The 19,981-nt window shown below is 42.6% G+C and overlaps 1 pseudogene; it reads left to right on the forward strand.

Moving 5' to 3' along the window:
* Positions 1 to 7,210: 7,210 nt before the first annotated feature.
* LOC129641808 (adenosylhomocysteinase-like) lies at positions 7,211 to 8,522 on the forward strand (annotated as a pseudogene).
* Positions 8,523 to 19,981: the final 11,459 nt, after the last annotated feature.

Consider the following 19,981-nt stretch of genomic DNA (forward strand, 5'->3'; position numbering starts at 1 on the left):
TCCCCCAAGCGGCCCCGCCCCCGGCTTCCCCTGCGCCCGGCCACGCCCCCCTCCGAGCGCGAGGCCTTGTGGGAGTTGTGGTCCAGTGCGGCCCGGTGGGCGCCGGCGGCCGGAAGGCGGGGCCGGCGGAGGGGGTAACTGGAGAGCTACAGCTGCGGAGACCGCCCCGCCTCCTCGGAGCTCCACGGCGGCCAATGACGCGGGACCACGCGGGCCTTCAAAACAAGAGGCGGTGCTGGCGGGTGGAGAGGAACGCCCGCCCTTCCCGCGGACCGCCGGCCGCGCCCCCTCGCCTGGCAGTTGCTCATGGAAACCCGGCGGGGTCCCCTCCCTCTGTCGTTAGCCCCTGACACCCGCACCGCCACGAGGCTACAGGATTCGCCCACGATCTAGGCAAACGAGAAACAGGGGCTCTTCGACTTTCAGTGTCTGGCGCTTCTTTGGCTCATCCACTTTTCTGTAGCCTCCCATCTATCGCCTGTGCCTAGATGAGCCATCTGAGACTTGTGGAGTTGGCTTCGGCTCCTCCATCTTACACGCCCCAGATGTGGATGTCGTCCTCTGGCTGGTCAGGCTCTGACACCCTGGTCAAGCTTTGACTCCTGTGTTGACCCATACAAACATAATGCACGTTAAAGGATGGGAACAAACCCAGGTTTATATAAAGTCTGGCAATGCGGTTGAACTGGGAGTGATAACTGGGTTCAGCTCCCACCTCTAAAACATTCTAGTTGGTTATGTGACTTTAGACAAGTTGCTTAACCTCTCTGAACCTCCGTTTGTCTGTCTCTAAAGTAAATACCGGAGAAGGCAATGGCACCCCACTCCAGTACTCTTGCCTGGAAAATCCCATGGATGGAGGAGCCTGGTGGGCTACAGTCCATGGGGTCACTAAGAGTCGGACAGGACTGAGCGACTTCACTTTCACTTTTCTCTTTCATGCATTGGAGAAGGAAATGGCAACCCACTCCAGTGTTCTTGCCTGGAGAATCCCAGGGACGGGGAGCCTGGTGGGCTGCCGTCTATGGGGTCGCACAGAGTCGGACACGACTGAAGCGACTTAGCAGCAAAGTAAATACACGCATACCCACTTCAAACATTGTTCTAGGATTGCATAAGATTTCATACATAAAGGGCTTAGTATGGTCCTAGGATAAAAGAAATGTTCAATAAATAGCTTCTATTAGTTTTATTAATAGTCTCGATCTCTGGTAAACTAGTAAGGCATCACCTTAAGGTGACCTTATAACCTTGTAATGTGTAGGTTTCCTGTCACTTTTATAACAAATTACCACAGATTTAGTGACTTACAGCAAATTTATCATCTTACAGTTCTGGAGATGAGTTCAATTAAGATAAGCAGGGCTACATTCTTTCTAGAGGCTTTCTCTAGGGGAAAAATATGTTTTCTTGCCTTTTCATTGGAAGGACTGATGCTGAAGCTGGAGTTCCAATCTTTGGCCACCTTTTTCGAAGAGCCAACTCATTGGAAAAGACTCTGATACTGGAAAAGATTGAGGGCAGGAGGAGAAGGGGGAGACAGGATGAGATGGTTGGATGGTATCATTGACTCAATGGACATGAGTGAGCAAACTGAAAAACAGTGAAGGACAGGGAAGACTGGCATGCTGAAGCCCACAGGTCTCAAGGAGTCGGACACGACTGAGTGACTGAGCAACAACAAAGAGGCCACCTACATTCCTTCGCTCATAACCATGCATCACGCAGTCAGATTTCACTCCCTCTGCTTCTGTTGTCACATGCTTTCTCTTTCTAACTCTAATTCTGTGCCTCTGTCTTGTAAAGGACCCTTGCAATTACTTTGGGCCCACCAGATAGTTCAAAATAATCTTCCCAACTCAAAATCCTTAACATAATCACATTTGCAAAGTCCTTTTTGCCACATAGGGTAACATACTTAACAGAACCTGGGAACTAGGGTGTGAGCATCTTTGAGGGGGGGCATTAATCAGCCTTCACATAGTGCTTTATATCATGCGAAGCACTTTCATAATTGGCTGGGCCTAGTGCAAAATGAAAATGCAAGATCCTGGCTCAAAAAAATAGTAAGAATTTCAAGACAACAACAGCAGAACATTAACACACAGGTCACATGCCCAGAAGTCAGCCCTGCTGTCCTTTTCTTCTTCAACACCTTTTTCTCCTGCCTCCAAACATGTCTAGTTCATCCCTGGCTTAAAAGCAAAAATAATTTTTACTTGATATGCTTGGAAGTTGTAACAGAGGTAAACTGAATGCACTAATTCCCTTTGGTTGTAAGCCACAAAAATCAGCTCTAGCTTAAAAAAAAAAATTAAACTTCAGCAAATTTTAAAAGTGTGGAATAGTTTTTAGTACGCAGGAAGATTTTGCTGCTCATACCTCAGGAAAGGAAAGTCCATCAGGACAGCATTCAGGGACTCCAAGTAGAGTCTTTTCTAGGACACTGACGTTGGATTGAGCAACTCCAGTCATTTTAGTCTTTGTCCTGCCTATCAAAATTCAAATTTTTTCTGGAGTTTACCTTGGGGAGAGGGAGCAAGATATTTGATTGAGAACTGCACAGTACTAAGTGGGATGTGCACAAGGTGATAATACAGATGAAGATTGAGTGTTACTGCCTTCAATCATTAATGGAAGGGAAAAAAGATGCTGGTCAGACAAAACTGACAGTTGTCCCTTTCAGGAAGTCATGGATTTATTCAGGTACTCCCTTTGCACATACTTTTTTTTTTTTTTTAACCTCAGCATGTATTCACACATTCATTAAATTATTCCAGATATCCTGAGCTTAGAACACCAAAAAAAACCACCTCAGGACACTGGTAGCCCTGAAATAGCAACAATATGCCTTCTGTCACAAAGGGTCAGACAGGACTTAGTGACTGAACACCAACAATAACAACAAATGCCTTCTGTACTTTCTGATATTTTATCTATTAACACCATCTGGATTAGATGACCTTAATTACCTGGGGCGAAAGTGAAGAAGAACTGAAAAGCCTCTTGATGAAAGTGAAAGAGGAGAGTGAAAAAATTGGCTTAAAGCTCAACATTCAGAAACCTAAGATCATCACATCCGGTCCCATCACTTCATGGCAAATAGATGGAGAGACAGTGGAAACAGTGGCTGACTGTTTTCTGGGGCTCCAAGGTCACTGCAGATGGTGATTGCAGCCATGAAATTAAAACACGCTTACTCCTTGGAAGGAAAGTTATGACCAACCTAGACAGCATATTCAAAAGCAGAGACATTACTTTGTCAACGAAGGTCCGTCTAGTCAAGGCTATGGTTTTTCCAGTAGTCATGTATGGATGTGCTGCTGCTGCTACTAAGTCGCTTTAGTCATGTTCGACTCTGTGTGACCCCATAGACGGCAGCCCACCAGGCTCCCCTGTCCCTGGGATTCTTCAGGCAAGAATACTGGAGTGGGTTGCCATTTCCTTCTCCATGTATGGATGTGAGAGTTGGACTATAAAGAGGGCTGAGCACCGAAGAATTGATGCTTTTGAATTGTGGTGTTGGAGAAGACCCTTGAGAGTCCCTTGGATTGCAGGGAGATCCAACCAGTCCATCATCCTGGGTGTTCATTGGAAGGACTGATGTTGAAGCTGAAACTTCAATACTTTGGCCACCTGATGTGAAGAACTAACTCATTTGAAAAGACCTTGATGCTGGGAAAGATTGAGGGCAGGAAGAAAAGGGGATGACAGAGGATGAGATGGCTGGATGGCATCACCGACTCAATGGACATGGGTTTGGGTAGACTCCGAGATTTGGTGATGGACAGGGAGGCCTGGCGTGCCGCGGTTACTGGGGTCACAAAGAGTCGGACACGACTGAGTGACTGAACTGAACTGAACTGAAGGTGTAGAAAAATTGGCCACATTTCTCAAATGAAAATATTTCCAGACCTCCCAGATCTATTAATCTGAGAAGTGTCAATCAGTACTACTCTCTCATTGCAAATAATGGCAATTTACAGTTGATTTGGCTGGGACAGATTATTGCAGGCAGTTACAGGAGAAGGAAATGGCAACCCACTCCAGTACTCTTGCCTGGGAAATCCCGTGGACGGAGGAGCCTGGTAGGCTGCAGTCCATGTGGTCGCACAGAGTCAGACACGACTGAAGTGACTTAGCAGCAGCAGCAGCAGCAGCAACCTGGAGGTACAATCTTCGTGTAGACTGTGATCCTAATAGGGTCATCATGACTGTGTTTCCCATGGTTCTTCATGGAACCAAACAATCAGCCATGGATGACCTGAGTGTGCTTCAGCTTTTTGAATGAATACTGTCAAAATGTGTGAAGTCAAGATTAATATTTATACTTGAAGTATTGTCACATTTACACCATATACAAAAATATATTTATATTGGGTTGACCAAACTATTAGTTAAAGTTTTTCCATAACATCTTATGGGAAAACCCAAATGAAATTTTGGGCCAACCCAGTATTTATTGCAGATTTTGCTTTGCTTTCAAATACATCTCTCTGGACCCTTTTTTCCCCCCTCCCCCTACTTTTCACAGCATATCTCACTTCTGCTCTGAGAGGATGACCGAATTTTCTCATCTCTGTAGTCAGGAGTAAGACATTCAAACATTCATTCTGATAGTTCCTACCTGGCACATTCATTTTAGCGCCAACAATCTGCTGCTCTGTATTAGCTCGTCCTGTGAATACATATATTATAGACATCTAGAGGGTAAAGCTGTAGAGGACTCAATCTTCTTATACTCTGTTCTCTTTAATGGCTATCTCAGTTCCTATGAACAGTAATTGATAAACATTTGTTGATTGGTTAATATCAGTTAGGATCTTAATTTGTCTTGGAGGACATCTATCTGAGAACCAGTTCTGGGTATGGTACCCAGAACTTTTCCTGTGGACAGATGGGAAGTGGCTTCCTTAGACCAGAACATTTCTGGTGAAGGCACTAAGATGAAACCTGCAGCTTTTCTTTAAGGCAATGAATTACACTTCTTTTAACAGAGGGTATTGGGGGACTAACAAAAAAACAAAAACAAAGACAACTGAAGGACTAATTGTCAGAGTACTGGTTGAGACAATTACTAGAAATCTACTATGTCAAGTTCTGTTTTTTTCTCAAGCACTTTGAAATGTCCATAGCTAACAGTTGAAGCAAAGGCTTGAGAATTGTCTGGAGTAGATTACTGTAATGCTTAAGAGACTTTGTGAATTAACCAAATTGTACTAAGTATTTGTATTTCCAAGATATCATCAAATTGTTTGATAACTTTTTTCTTTTGGCTTGGTTAACTTGTGACTTCTAATGAAGGAGGAGATTGTTGATGAATGTTTCTAAGTAAAAGTCAAGGTAATGGGGTGGAAATTTAATAACACCAGTAATTTTCACTCCTGATAGCAAGCTGAATTGTGATTAATGAACCTGCTGAGTAATGACAATCTGTTGTGTTTAAAGAACTGTATTTGTAGATGGTAATGCTGTGTTAACAACTGGCCATAGCATTTTTTAAAGTGAATTTCTACCTGTAACTTAACTATAAAGAGAATTTTTGCTTGATGATAGGATTTCTAAATTTTACTGAGGGCATTTCCTCCCCTTTTCAATTCACAATAGAGATGAAAAGTACTAAAACAGAAGAACTTGGCTGCCCATGGCTTACCTCAAGCATTCATTGTTTTTCTTGAATATTTATTCAGCTGTGACCCTTAAGTATTTTCACTTAACAGCTTTAAAGCTGATAAACTTGAGTCAGAATTATTTCCATTTCTAAAGGAGTTTACATAGTGATATATGTAGTTTGGATAAAACTTTCTTTTATATAACAAACATTATGGTATTATGCTAGAAGTTCATATATTATGTGATCAGGGATTAAATGTAAATAACTGGGAAAACTAGAGTCATAATTCTGCTGATTTCATCCCCCCCCACTCTAATTTCTAGAATGCAAAAGACTATAATCACAAAGTCCTTTGTCACTTCCTGCACACTGTCTGTCTTCTATCCACTGTCCTATTCCAGTCCACTCCGCAAAGGCTCCAGGGCACATGACCATGAAAGAATGTTTGCATAACGTAAAAATGAACACCTCAGGGAATAGACTGGGATACCAAGGTCATGGAGACAGTGACTGCATACAGGGAATGGCAGAGATGGTTCCAGGTGGCCATTCAGTGCCAGCTGGAGGTGTTTCTATGTCGGCAGTGACTGAGTTCTTTCCTCCTGTCGGTCTGTACCTCTAGTCATTGGGAACCTCAAGAAGTTTAGTTTCTTCAAATTCAGTGCTTTGACCTGAGTCCAATCAAGCATATATTATATATGGAGTTCAGTCAGCTGCTTCATCTTTGTGCTGCTGCTTCTCCAGTGGTCACATTCCCACTTCCTCTTGCCATCCCTCCTGCCCTACTGTCTCCGTTCCACAACCCCTTCCCCCAGTAGAGTCTAGTTTTGATTGTCCAGTCTCAGTTGGGCAGGAATCTGAACTCCATCATTCTCACCCATTGGCCAATATCTTGACTCAGATTTAGATCCCATTTGGCCTTAACAGAATCACATACTTGCTGGTTTATGTTGTGTATTATTTCCTTTGTTCTATGTAGGAACGTTTCTGTTTATTTGTTTGCTTTCTTTGTCGTACCATGCATCACATATGGGATCTTAGTTCCTCAACCAGGGATTGAACCTATGCCGTTGCAGTATGAACTCGGAGCCCTAACCACTGAACTGCCAGGGAACTCTTTGGTTTTTGTTTTTCAACGATGTATAGTTGATTTACAATATTTTATTGGTTTTGGGTGTAAAATATAGTGATTCCATTTTTAAAATAAATTATACTCCCTTTTGAACTCCAGGAGTTGGTGATGGACAGGGAGGCCTGGCGTGCTGCGATTCATGGGGTCACAAAGAGTCGGACACGACTGAGTGACTGAACTGAACTGAACTGATACTCCATTTAAAGTTATTATAAGACATTGGCTATATCCCCTGTGCTGTACAATATATCCCTGTTAGCTTGTTTATTTTTTATATTCTCTCATATATACACATTCAAGTATTCCCTTCCACTTGAGCAAGACGACCAACATTTAGAATGTTACCTAAAATATTCTGTTCTCACCCTGCACCGTGCTCCCCTGCCAGCTCCTGTTCCCAGCCTGAGGCCCAGTCCCCTTTGCCTGCATTCACCACTCCTTGCAGAAACAGAAACGCTACCAGCATGTCCAACAAGCTGCTTTACAAAGCCACTGACTTCAGCCTGGCTGCCTGGGGACGCAAAGCCCTGGACCTCGCAGAGAATGAGATGCCAGGCCTGATGCGCATGCAGGAGATGTACTCCGCCTCCAAGTCACTGAAGGGTGCCATGTTGCTATCTGCCTGCACATTACCATGGAGACAGCTGTCCTCAGGGAGACCCACATCGGCCTGGGTGGTGAGGTGCAGTGGTCCAGCTGCAATATCTTCTCTACCCAGGACCACGCAACAGCTGCCATTGCCAAGGCTGGCATTCCATGCCCAGAAGAGTAACATGGATGAGGAGGATCTGTGGTGCATCCAGCAGACACTGTGCTTCAGGGATGTGCCCTTCAACATGATGCTGGGCAATGGTGTTAACCTCACCAACCGCATCTACACCGAGTACCCGCAGCTCCAGTCTGACATCTGAGGCATCTCTGAAGAGACCACAATGTGGGTCCACAACCTGTATAAAAGGATGATCAATGGGATCCTGAAGGTGCCTGCTGTCAGTGTCAACGACTCCTGACATGATAAATGCGGGCAAGATGGCAGTGGTAGTGGGCTGTGGCAACAACGGCAATGGCTGTGCCCAGGCCCTAAGGGATTTCGGGGCGCGATTCATCATAGGAGAGATGAACTCCATCAGTGCGCTTTAGGCTGCCATGGAGGGGTGTGAGTGACCATCACGGATGAGACCCATCAGGAGGGCAGCATTTGTCACCACCATGGGCTGTACCAACCTCATCCATCAACCCACACTTTGAACAGATGAAAGATGACGTCACTGTGTGTAAATCAGATGCTTTAATGTGGAGATTGATATCAAGTGCCTGAATGAGAGTACTGTGGAGAAGGCAAACATCAAGCCCCAGGTGGACTGTACTTGTTGAATAATGGGCACTGATCATCAGGCTGGCCAAGGGCCAGCTGGTCCACCGGGGCTGCACCATGGGCCACCCCAGCTTCATGATGAACGACTCCTTCACCAACCAGGTGCTGGTGAAGATTGAGCTGTGGACCCACCCAGATAAGCACCCTGTGGAGGTCTACTTCCTGCCCAAGAACCTGGATAAAGCAGTGGCTGAAGCTCCCCTGGGCAAACTGAATGTGAAGCTGACCAAGCTGACTGAGAAGCAGGCCCATACCTGGGCATGTCTCATGATGGCCCCTTCCAGCCTGACCACTAAGAACCAAGCCTGCCCTTTGCCTGCCAGTTGCTGTCCTTGCCTGGGTCCCACCTCTCCTGCAAGCATACTCAGTCTCTCAGTCCCATCTGACTCTTTGCGACCCCATGGACTGTAGCCCTCCAGACTCCTCTCTCCATAGGATTTTCCAGGCAAGAATACTGGAGTGGGTGGCCATTTCCTCTTCCAAGGGATCTTCCCAACCCAGGGATGGAACCCACATCTCTGGCATCTCCTGCATTGGCAGGTGGAGTCTTTACCACTGAGCCACCTGGGAAGCCCCCCACCTCTCCTCCCCAAGAGCAAAAATACCACCACCTTTGAAATTGGTTTGATAATGTCCCCCGTCGACTCCCTGGGGCTAATCACTCAGTCTTTGGCCTCTGCTGCATTCCTCATGCTGTCCCAAGTGTGGCGGTGGGAATTGAAAAGTCCTGCCTCAAGTCCTGGTCATGATGGAGGTACATAGGAGTTACCCACAGGGAAAGAGCCTTGAGCTCAGGGGTTTTTGAACTGCTCACTCAGTCAGTCCTTCCTTAGGCTGGAAGTTGGCAGTGGTAGGCACAAAGCCCATGCACTTAGCATCCAGGCTCTCGCTTGGCCTGTGGACTTTATACCCATGTTCTTGATGACAAGTTTATTGGTTCCTCAGCCCATGATAAGGAAGAAGGGGATTTGTCAAAGGGTGGGGAGGACCTGTTGGAGTTTGAGGCTCCTGAGAGCCTAGCTTAGTGCTTGGCATTCTCTTCAACCTCAGAGCAAAGAGACTGGTACTTTTAGTCCCTATTTTACAGGGGTTGGAATATACTGTTAAGCGAGAGAGGACAAGAAAAGTGACAGCCAGAGGTTCAGAGGAGCCAGAGAAACTTAAAAGCACATTGTAACTTGATAATTCCCTTCATAACTCTGGGTCAAAAAGAGATTCATGTGGTTTATAAAGATAAAATTGAGCGAGAAAGTGGGTTAATAAAAATTTTGGTGCCTAAAAAAAAAAGACTTCCTGGTGGTTCAGTAGTTGGAGTCCACTTGCCAATGCTGGGGATGAGTTCCATCCCTGCTTCTGGAAGATTCCACATGCTGTGGGGCAGCTGGGCAGCTAAGCATGTGCTCTGCAACAAGAGAAGCCGCCACAACGAGAAGCCCAAGCACTGCAACCAGAGAGTGGTTCCTGCTTGCTGCAACTAGAGAAAGCCCATGCACAGCCACAAAGACCCAATGCAGCCAAAAAATTAAAAAAAATTTTTTTTTTCTTTTTTAATTAAACAAAAGCTCCATACACTTTTCTGGGAAAAAGATGAGAATAACACGTACTCTACAAGGCACTCTAAGTGCCCCTCACCCAATACCTGTTAGGATTGGAATCCCAGTGGAATTCTTATTGTTTGTGACAATTGTCTTAGACACTCACAGAGGCAGGATGAGCCATCGTACTAAACTGCATTCCAGGGGTTATCCCAGCCCCCAAGAATGAAACAGGTCATTTATGCCTCTCCTTTCTTCCATGACTTTCCATCATGCTGTACAATAAAATCTACTGGCTATTTCTTAGAAAATACTACCTATTTTCACTAGTCTGAAGTTGCCACCAGGTTATAAAACCATCAGAAGACCCAGAGAAAATATCCAGTTATCCCAGAGATTACTTTGCAATTACTTGAGAGAACCTTTCTGCCCAGTTTTCAGGTTCTGCCTTAAAAAAAAAAGTCTGAAAATCTAATACTCCTCATCTATGGTGCTTTTCTCAGACATCCCTAAGTTTGTCAGACAACTAAATTTGAGTGATTCTTCACTGTACAAAATAATTTAACAAAGAAGTAAATGCCTTCACTATAGTTTTTAATTGCCATTGGTAACAGTTTATTTAAAATGACTCCAACATTTTTTGATAGACTTTATTTTTAGAGTTGTTTTAAGTTTACAGCAAAACTGAGCAGAAAATACCCCTTAACTTACACCCCTGCCCTGTACAAGGACAGCCTCCCTTTCTGTCAACATCCCCCAACACAGAGGTACCTGTGTTACAATCAATGAATCAATACAGACACATTATTATTGCCCAAAATCCATAGTTTATATTAGGGTTTATTCTTTGTGTTCTACATATAGAATGTAGTTTTGATAAGTGTATATTGACATCCTTAGGGTATCATACAGAAGTGTTTCAGGGCTTCCCTGGTGGCTCAGCAGTAAAGAATCTACCTGCAATGCAGGAGACTTGGGTTCAATACCTGGGTCAGGAGGATCCCCTGGAGGAGGGCATGGTAATCCACCCCAGTATTCTTGCCTGGAGAATCCCATGGACAGAGGAGCCTGGTGAGCTACAGTCCATAGGGCCTCAGAGAGTTGGACACAGCTGAAGTAACTGAGCACACACACACAGAAGAGTCCCATCGCTCTTAAAATTCCCTGTGCCCCACCTATTCATCCCTCTCTCCCCAGTGAAATAATTTTTTAGTAAACTTACTATCCTGAGGTTTATATAAAAAATGGAAAACATTATTTCAGCTGGAATTAATGCTAACCACATCGATTAAAGCAAAAATAAAACATCAACTTCATTAACCTGAAATGATTTCACCCTGTCTGTATTATGTGTATTTAAGAGGAAAAAGGATGCATAGTTTTGTCCAGTTATCTTATCAAACATTAATTGATTATGAACTAAATCTTCTGATCAAAATGATGACCCAGGAAGGGGGGATTTTAAATCTTGCAGCAAACCAGGTACCTTGAGCTAAATCAAAGACAAGAAAGCTGTCAGCCATGCTGTCAAGTTTAGGGAAGAAAATTCAGACACAGGATAGCTTTGGGAGAGCAGCCTACAACTCAGACTTCCCACATCATCCTCTGCCCTCAACTGTGAAGTGACTAGTGCTTCAGACCTGAATTAGCTTGGGACTCTCAGCATCTCAGCCTGCTGTACAAGGTACTTACGCCTGCATTTCTACCTGCATGTCCCCATTTGCATCTCTGTAAAACCAGAATTCGGATTTATAATCCTTTGTGTAGCAACTGAAAAATCTCTTGACTGTCCTGAAAACTTTCATACAATTCATCGTCATTTTAAATAGAAACCTCCAGATGTGTCCTTGTATGTTAATTTCTATGATGTAGAGGAGTAAAGAAGTCACCTTCCTGGCTTTAGAGCTAAGGAAAGTGTGGAAATACTTAGCAGAGATGTTACAGAGGAGTTGAAGCATCAAATGAATGATTGGGCCAGGTGATCCTTAAGAGGTTTGCAATCCTGACTTTAGTGATTTCACCGAAAAAACAGAGAGCTATGCCAAGCCTTTTATCAACCAACAAAAAGTCTTCTTCTAACATATTTTAAGCATTCTAGAATGATCCCTTCCCATTTTCAGTATAAGCATCTGTATCAACAACTCAGTAAATGACCCATTATCTCATGTTCCTACCTTTAATCACTTGAACTGGAAAGTAGCTAGAAATTGAAAATTAACTGAATGGGGCAGTCAGCAGCTGTATTTGACCAATTTTTGAAATGGATTAGACTACCTATAATCAAGCTCAGGAAACAAGAATGTAGGCTACTTTGAGAAAAAAAAAAAAGAAAAACTTTGTGACTCAAAGATCCGAACTAAAAAATAGCTGGTGTTTAGATGAAGGGAGCTAATTATTGTGGGGTTTTTTTAGTAGAGTTGATTATTAAGGAAACACTTTAAAACAACCAGAGAGGCATATCCAGGAAGAACAATTTGGGAGGAAGGTCACCAGACTGTCTTGGAATGTTACTATAACATTCCTCCCAGTGTTGACGGCAACAGCATTAGCAACATGTATAATTTTCAAATTTTAAAGATAATCTTCTTGGGGCTTCCCTGGTGGTCCAGTGGTTAAGATTTCACTTTCCAAGAGCAAGGGGATGCCATGTATGTTCAATCCCTAGTCGGGGAGCTAAGATCACACATGCTTCTCCAGCAAAAAAACTAAAACATAAAACAGAAGCAATGCTGTAACAAATTCAATAAAGACTTTAAAAATGGTCTACATCAAAAAAAAAAAAATCTTTAAAAAAAACAAAGATAATCTGGTCATCCCAAAGTGAGTATGTCAGCCATCACTATCATTATGTATAAGTACATTAACCAAAAGTTTTACTTCTTTTGTAAAAAGTGTATAGAAGCCAAAGGATAGTCATGTCTCTTGCCACATCTACCCAGCCTGCATCTGCTGTTTTCATTGCCCACCCCTCCCCTTACACACTAGCCCTATTCCTTTTGTCAATGTAAAAGCATTGCTCTAACAGTTCTCTCTTCTCTTTCCTGTGTGTCAACCTGCCACTCTATAGACTTATTCATCAATGTATAAAGACATGTTGTCAGGGACTACCTTGGTCATCCAGCAGTTAAGATTCCATGCTTCCACTGCAGAGGGCAAGGGTTTGATCCCTGGTCAGGCAACTAAGACCCCACATGCTGAGAGGTACAGTTAAAAAAAAAAAATTCCAAAACAAAGTATCATAATTGCACCATCCTTTTTTTTTTTTTTTAACACCCATCCTTTAAGAACCTTTTCTTTACCCTGTTTCTGCCAGGCCTTTCTTTTTACAGAACACTCCATGAACTAATTCTCTATATTCGCCTGTGTCCAATTCTGCTCACCCTGTTTCCTCATCGACACAAACCCGTTGAGTTTTTGTCCTCACTCTTCCACCAACTGCTCTTATCAGAGCTCGCTGCAGGCCTCTAGATTGCTGTATCCAGAAGTCACGTCTCAGTTCTCATTTCCGTTACCCTAAGCAGCGTTTGGCCCAGTTGATCACTCTCCCCTAGAAACACGTTCTTCACTTCCAGAATACCACACTGCTGGTTTTTGTCCCCTGTCTCCTTTGCTGGTTCTTCCTCATCTCCGTGACCGCTGAGCACACTCTTTTATTTATTTTCACTTCCTTGGAGGTTTCCTCCAGTCACTTTATTTTTTAATAAGTTTATTTTTTTAACTTTTAAAAAATATGTATTTATTTATTTGGCTGTTCTGGGTCTTAATCACAGCGTGCAGGATCATTCATCTTCTGTGCAGCATGGAATCTTGAACCTTCAGAACCTTGCGGAAACTTGACTGGCTTCAGTTCAGTTCAGTCACTCAGTCGTGTCTGACTCTTTAGTCATCTATAGAACACCAACTCCCAGCTCCCTGGTTAGACTTTTTAAAATTAATTGATTAACTTTATTTATTTATTTAGCTGCACCGGGTCTTAATTGCAGCACGTAGGATGTTTATTCCATGAGGTTGCTAAGAATTGGACACGACTGAGTGACTTCACTTTCACTTTTCACTTTCATACATTGGAGAAGGAAATGGCAACCCACTCTAGTATTCTTGCCTGGAGAATCCCAGAGACAGAGGAGCCTGGTAAGAGGCTGTCTGTGGGGTCGCACAGAGTCGGACACGACTGAATTGACTTAGCAGCAGCAGCAGCAGCAGCAGGATCTTTATTAGCGGCATGTAGGAACTAGTTCCCTGATCAGGAATTGGACCTGGACCCTTGACATTGGGAGCAAGGAATCTTAGCCACCACCAGGGAAGTCCCTCCTCTAGTCACTTTAAATGCCATCATATGACAGTGACTCCCAAATTACAATCTCCAGCCCAGACCTCTGCATTCAGCTCCAGACTCACATTCCCCTGCCTACTCGGCACATTTGCTTTGATGTCTGACAAGCATCCCTGCTCTAGAATGCTCCTCTTGCCATTGTCCTCATCTCAGTAAATGGCAACTCCTTTCTTCCTGTTACTCAGGCCAAAATCCTCAGTGTTATATTGTCTTCCCTTACTCTCCCACCCCAATCTGATCCAACAAGTAAATCTTACTGGCTCTCTCTTCAAAATACATCCAGAATTCAATCACTTGGTACCATTTCCACTACTACCACTCAAGTTCAAGTCACCATCATTTCTCATATGGAATACTGCAACATCTTCCTCAGCTCTTCCTACTTCTTTCCTTGTTCCTCTTTAAAAAAAAAATTTATTTGACTGTTCTGGATCTTAGCTGCAGCACATGGGGTCTTTTTTTTTTTTTTTTTTTTGCATTTGGGATCATTAGTTGGCAATCAAACTCTTAGTTGAGGCATGTGGAATCTAGGTCCCTGGCCAGGGATTGAACTCAGGCCCCCTGCATTCAGAGTGTGCAGTCTTAGCCACTGGGCCACCAGGGAAGCCCCTCCTTGCCCCTCTTTAATTTTTAGTTCAGCAAAGCAACAGTAGCACTCATGATAAAGCATACAGCAATCATGTCATTTCTCCTTATAACCGTTAGTGGCTCCGTTTTCACTTCTCATAAAAGCCCAAGTTTTCACAGTGACTTATGAGGCCCTGTGTAATCTCCCCCATTTTTCTCTAACTTTACCTCTATTTATTTTCTCCTTAGCTCATTCATCTTCAGCCAGATTTGCCTCCTTGCTATTCTTAAGACATAGTAAGCAAGCTTCCACCAAGGACCTTTGCACCTGCTCTTCTCTGCCTGGCATATTCCCCTCCAAATATTTACGTAGCTCACTCCTTCACCTTCTCCAGGTCTACACTCAAAATACAACTCCTTGGTGAGCTAAATCAGTGTACCAAGACAAATAGTGAAAGTAACCCATGAATGATTTTTCTGGTTCTCCAGGTACCTTCTGGGAAAGTTCTCTATACTATTGCTGGTTCAGACTCAAGAGGCAAAACGTAGAATCACAGTATCAGTAACCCAAAGTTGTATAATTTGTTATCCAACAAATGATTAGTGACTCCCTACTGTACTTCTTTGGGTTTTCTCAGAGTAGGGATTCATCTGGTGGACATACAGATACGTGAAGGCAGAAAAAGAACAGTTGCAAAGGAAGCACAGGGAGTTTTGCCACTCCTTAGTTAAAGTTCAGTCTGATTTCTCAAAGGCAGTGAGTGTTTTATGGTAAAATTGGGGCAATCATTTTTACTTTAAGCACCACAAAAGAGGTTAAATAAGAAAGAGAGTGGGATTTTCAAAAAAGAAGAGACAACTTTAAGATCAATGAAAATAAGGAAGGATCATATTTGACTTGATCATTGTTGAATCCCCATTCATCCTATTAAGGCTGGGATAAGGACTGTGTTAATGTCTGCTCTTACTGTTATAAACAGGATTCAACAAAACTCTTCAATACTGTTGACATGGATGGGGGAAAGAGTTATAAGAGAGAAAGGATAGCCAAGTTCCTCAATAAAAACATTAAGTAGCACAGATATTTTAGTTTTTCTGACTTTATAGAACTAAAACATGTTGTGTTGGTAGCAACTGACAATACCTAGGAGGATTTGACATTAGTAGGAATCATTGCAACAGAATAAATAAATAGCTGAAGAGTATTTGTATTATATAAGCCCCAGTATATTTCAACAATCCTTAAATAGGCTTGTCAAATATCTGTCTCTTATGTCCATTGAGTCTATCTCCAGAGATGGCTAGGGTGTCAATCTCTCTGAATTCTTTCAAACTGTGTTTGTAGTCTGGGATAGAATTTTCATTTTGATTCTTATACGCATGCTTTTCACAATAAACAAACATCTGAAACAAAAGATCAAATATCATTAGTGATTCTCCTTGGCTTAATTTCCTTCTCATGTTTGGCACATCAACAGAAATATCAACACAGAAATTCCCTGGTGGTCCAGTGGTTATGACTCAGTGCTTCCACTGCTTTGGCCTGGGTGGCCTGCGTTCAATCCCTGGTAGGAGAACTAAGATACTGCAAGTCGTATGGCATGGCAAAAACAAAACAAACAAACAAAAAAACAGTAACCAAAAACAACCTACTGTGGTTTTACTTTATGGAGGACAGGAGCTCCTCCCAGGAATGGGCACTGTAAATGCTTCTCCACTACATCTTTCTCTCAAACCTTCTTTTTGGCTTATAAAGAGGTTTACCAGAAATTCATTCATAATCAGTGGAGTAATTATACCAGTAGTTGGGATAGCAAGATCTAACTAGTTAATCCTAAAGGAAATCAACCCTGAATACTCTCTGGAAGAACTGATGCTGAAAGTCCAGTACTCTGGCCAACTGATCTGAAGAGCAGACTCATTAGGAAAAGACCCTGATGCTGGGAAAGATTGAAGGCAGGAGAAGGGAGTGACAGAGGATGAGGTGGTTGGATGGCATCACCGATTCAATAGATATGAGTTTGAGCAAACTCTGGGAGATAGTGAGGGACATGGAAGCCTGGGGTGCTGCAGTCCATGGGGTTGCAAAAAGTCAGACGTGACTTAGTGACTGAACAACAACAAATTGTACCAGTGTTCCACTTTGAGGTTTTGAAGCAGGCTGGGACCTGAGGTCCTTTGCTGCAGTGCTTGTACCTGGCCAAACATCTCCTCAAGCAACAAAAATAAAAGAAACTATAAGGGACTAAAAACTGTGCCTGTACAGTGGGGCAAATTATGGATAAGAAGATACAAATATACCAAAACCCCCACTGCCACGTCTAAGGAGCTGGAAGCAAAAGCAGGGTACTGCGCATGCCCCGCCGCACACAACACCACTGAAGGGGTGAGCAAACCACCTAAACCACCCGTCCAGCCCAACCCCTGAACACACCCTTTCCCTCACTGAATAAAAGGAACCAGCTCACTCCCATGGGGGAACGAGTAAGGGAATCTGTTACTTGTTTTTATTCCCCACTACTGCAGCAGGAGCCTCAGTAAAGCCTTGCCTGAGTTTCTTGTCTGGTCTCTTATCAATTTCTATTGATTAAGGAGGCCGAGAACCCCAATTGGTATCAATTTCTCTTTGAGATTTCTCTATCCGTGTACCTTATTCCATGCATCTACTTTCAGGGCCTGGATTAATCTTTCCTTGGTGCTTCATTACCTTGTGAGTCCTCCTCCCTTCTCCAGAGGAAACAATAAGTAGCCTCTCTTAATCCAAGGTTGGAGAGCTCTGATACAATCAAAACAAAACAAGGTCCTATCCCGTGAGGAAGGGGAAGCAGTTCTATGCTTTATACTGTAGAGAAGTTATTTCAACAAATAGTCTAGGAACCAAGGAATATGAAGATATTAAAAGGACTAGTGATTTGAAAGCTGATTGATGAACAGAAAACAAAGGAAACTTGTTCTTTCTGCAAGACAACTGCAGACAGTGTTACTATGATTATTAGATTAAGCCTATAACCCTTGGCATGATTAAATAGTCCAGTTTAAGGCTGCCCATGTAGCCAAGACCCTCAAGTCAGGCTAAAGTGATCTCATGCTGATACTATTGATTGTCTGCTCATTGTAGAAACAAAGCCAAAATCCTCTACTGGAAGGGAGAAACTCCAGTTTAGGCATTATGAATTCCCACAGGTTAACCACAGTCAAATGTAAACTCACAATTTTGAAAAAAAAAAAAAAAAAAAATCACCAGGCACACAGGAATCACCAGTTCAGTAAAAGGCAGCAGAAACAGTAAATAACAGATTTAGACCTCTGAGGAGTCAAACTGTAGGCATACCCCGGAGATATTATATATTTCCAGAAGATCACAATAAAATGAATATTGCAATAAAGAAAGTCACCCAATTTTTTTGGTTTCCCAGGGCAGAAAAGAGTATGTTTACACTATACTGTAGTCTCCTAAGTGTTCAATAGCTTTATATCTAAAAGACAACAATGTATAAAACTTAATTTTAAAATATCATATTGCTAAAAAAATGCTAGCCATCTGAGCAAGTCGTAGTAGTAACATCAAAGATTATTGATCACAGATCAGCATAACAAGTTTGAAGTATTGCAAGAATTACCTAAATTTGACACAGAAACATAAAGTGAGCAATTAATGTTGGGAAAAATGGCACTGACAGACTCACTGGATGCGGGGTTGCTATAAACCTTCGCATGGACGGATCTGAGAGTTGGACCATAAAGAGGGCTGAGCACTGAAGAAATGATGCTTTTGAATTGCGGTGCTGGAGAAGACTCTTTAGAGTCCTTTGGACTGCAAGGAGATCAAACCAGTCAATCCTAAAGGAAATCAACCCTGAGTATTCATTGGAAGGACTGAGGCTGAAGCTGAAGCTCCAATACTCTGGCCACCTGATGCGAAGAGACGGCTCATTGGAAAAGACCCTGATGCTGAGAAAGATTGAAGGCAGGAGAAGAAGAGGGTGACAGAGGATGAAATGGTTGGATGGCATCACAGACTCAGTGGACACGAATTTGAGCAAACTTTGGGAGATAGTGGAGGACTGAGAAGTCCGGTGTGCTGCAGTCCATAGGGTCACAAAGAGTCAGACACAACTTAGCCACTGAACAATAACAACAATGACAAATCTTCAATTTGTGAAAAATACAATATCTGCAAAGCACAATAAAATTAGGTATAACTGTATAGGAATGATCAGATTCTGAATATAGAATAACTGTGTAAGACATAGTTAAAGTAAGATCACACACATGTGTATATACATATATATTTTCATATATATATATATATTTTTTTTTAAGAAAAAAAAATGTCTGTATCTGGACAGTTTAAAAGCAAATTCTACCAAATTTGAAAGGAATAGATTGTTTCAAACTTTAAAAACCTCCTCTGGAAAATAAAGACAAAGGGAAGTGAAGCGAAATGAAGTGAAGTTGCTGAGTCGTGTCCAACTCTTTGCGACCTCATGGACTGTAGCATATGACGCTCCTCCGTCCATGGGGTTTTCCAGGCAAGAGTACTGGAGTGGGGTGCCATTTCCTTCTCCAGAGGATCTTCCTGACTCAAGGATCGAACCTGGGTCTCCTGCATTGTAGGCAGACGCTTTACCATCTGAGCCACGAGGGAAGTCTCCAAAGGGGATAGTCTCCAATTCATTCTGTTAGACTAGTGTAAACTTAAAAGTGAAATTAAACAAAGACAGTTTGGGAAAGGAAAATGACAGGAAGTGTCATTCATGAATAAGATGTCAAAAATCTCATATCAAATATTAGCAAGCTGAATCTAGCAGCATATAAAGAAGATGACAAAGTTGAGTATATGCCAGGAATGTTAGAGTGCAATAACATTAAAAACAATCAATTAACACAATCCAATGTATCAAAGACTGGAAGAAGAAAATCTATATAATTATCAAAGGATGCAGAAAGTATTAAACTCAATAGCTATGATTAAGGGGGAAAACTCTTAGCAAATTAATAATAGAAGAGAACATCCTTTATTCAGTAAGGTTTATATTCCAAAAATACTACAACCATTGTACTTAATGGAAAATCTTTAAGATAGCTTCAAGACAAGTGATACCCAATATCACTGGGTGTGTGTTAGTCACTCAGTCGTGTCCAACTCTTTGTGATCACATGGACTGTAGCCCACCAGGCTCCTCTGTCCATGGAATTCTCCAGGCAAGAACACTAGAGTGGGTTGCCATTTCCTTCTCCAGGGGATATTCCCGTCCCAGGGATCAAACCTGGGTCTCCTGCATTGCAGGCAGATTCTTTACCATCTGAGCTACTAAGGAAGTTTTAAGCTTTACCTAATAGAGGTCCATAAATAATTAAGTCAATCTTTAAAAAGAAAGAGGGAAAACTTTCCCTTTCAGGTATTAAGACATACCTCAAAGAT

The sequence above is a fragment of the Bubalus kerabau genome, chromosome 1 (genome assembly GCF_029407905.1).
Source record: "Bubalus kerabau isolate K-KA32 ecotype Philippines breed swamp buffalo chromosome 1, PCC_UOA_SB_1v2, whole genome shotgun sequence".
NCBI classification, from domain to species: domain Eukaryota; kingdom Metazoa; phylum Chordata; class Mammalia; order Artiodactyla; family Bovidae; genus Bubalus; species Bubalus kerabau.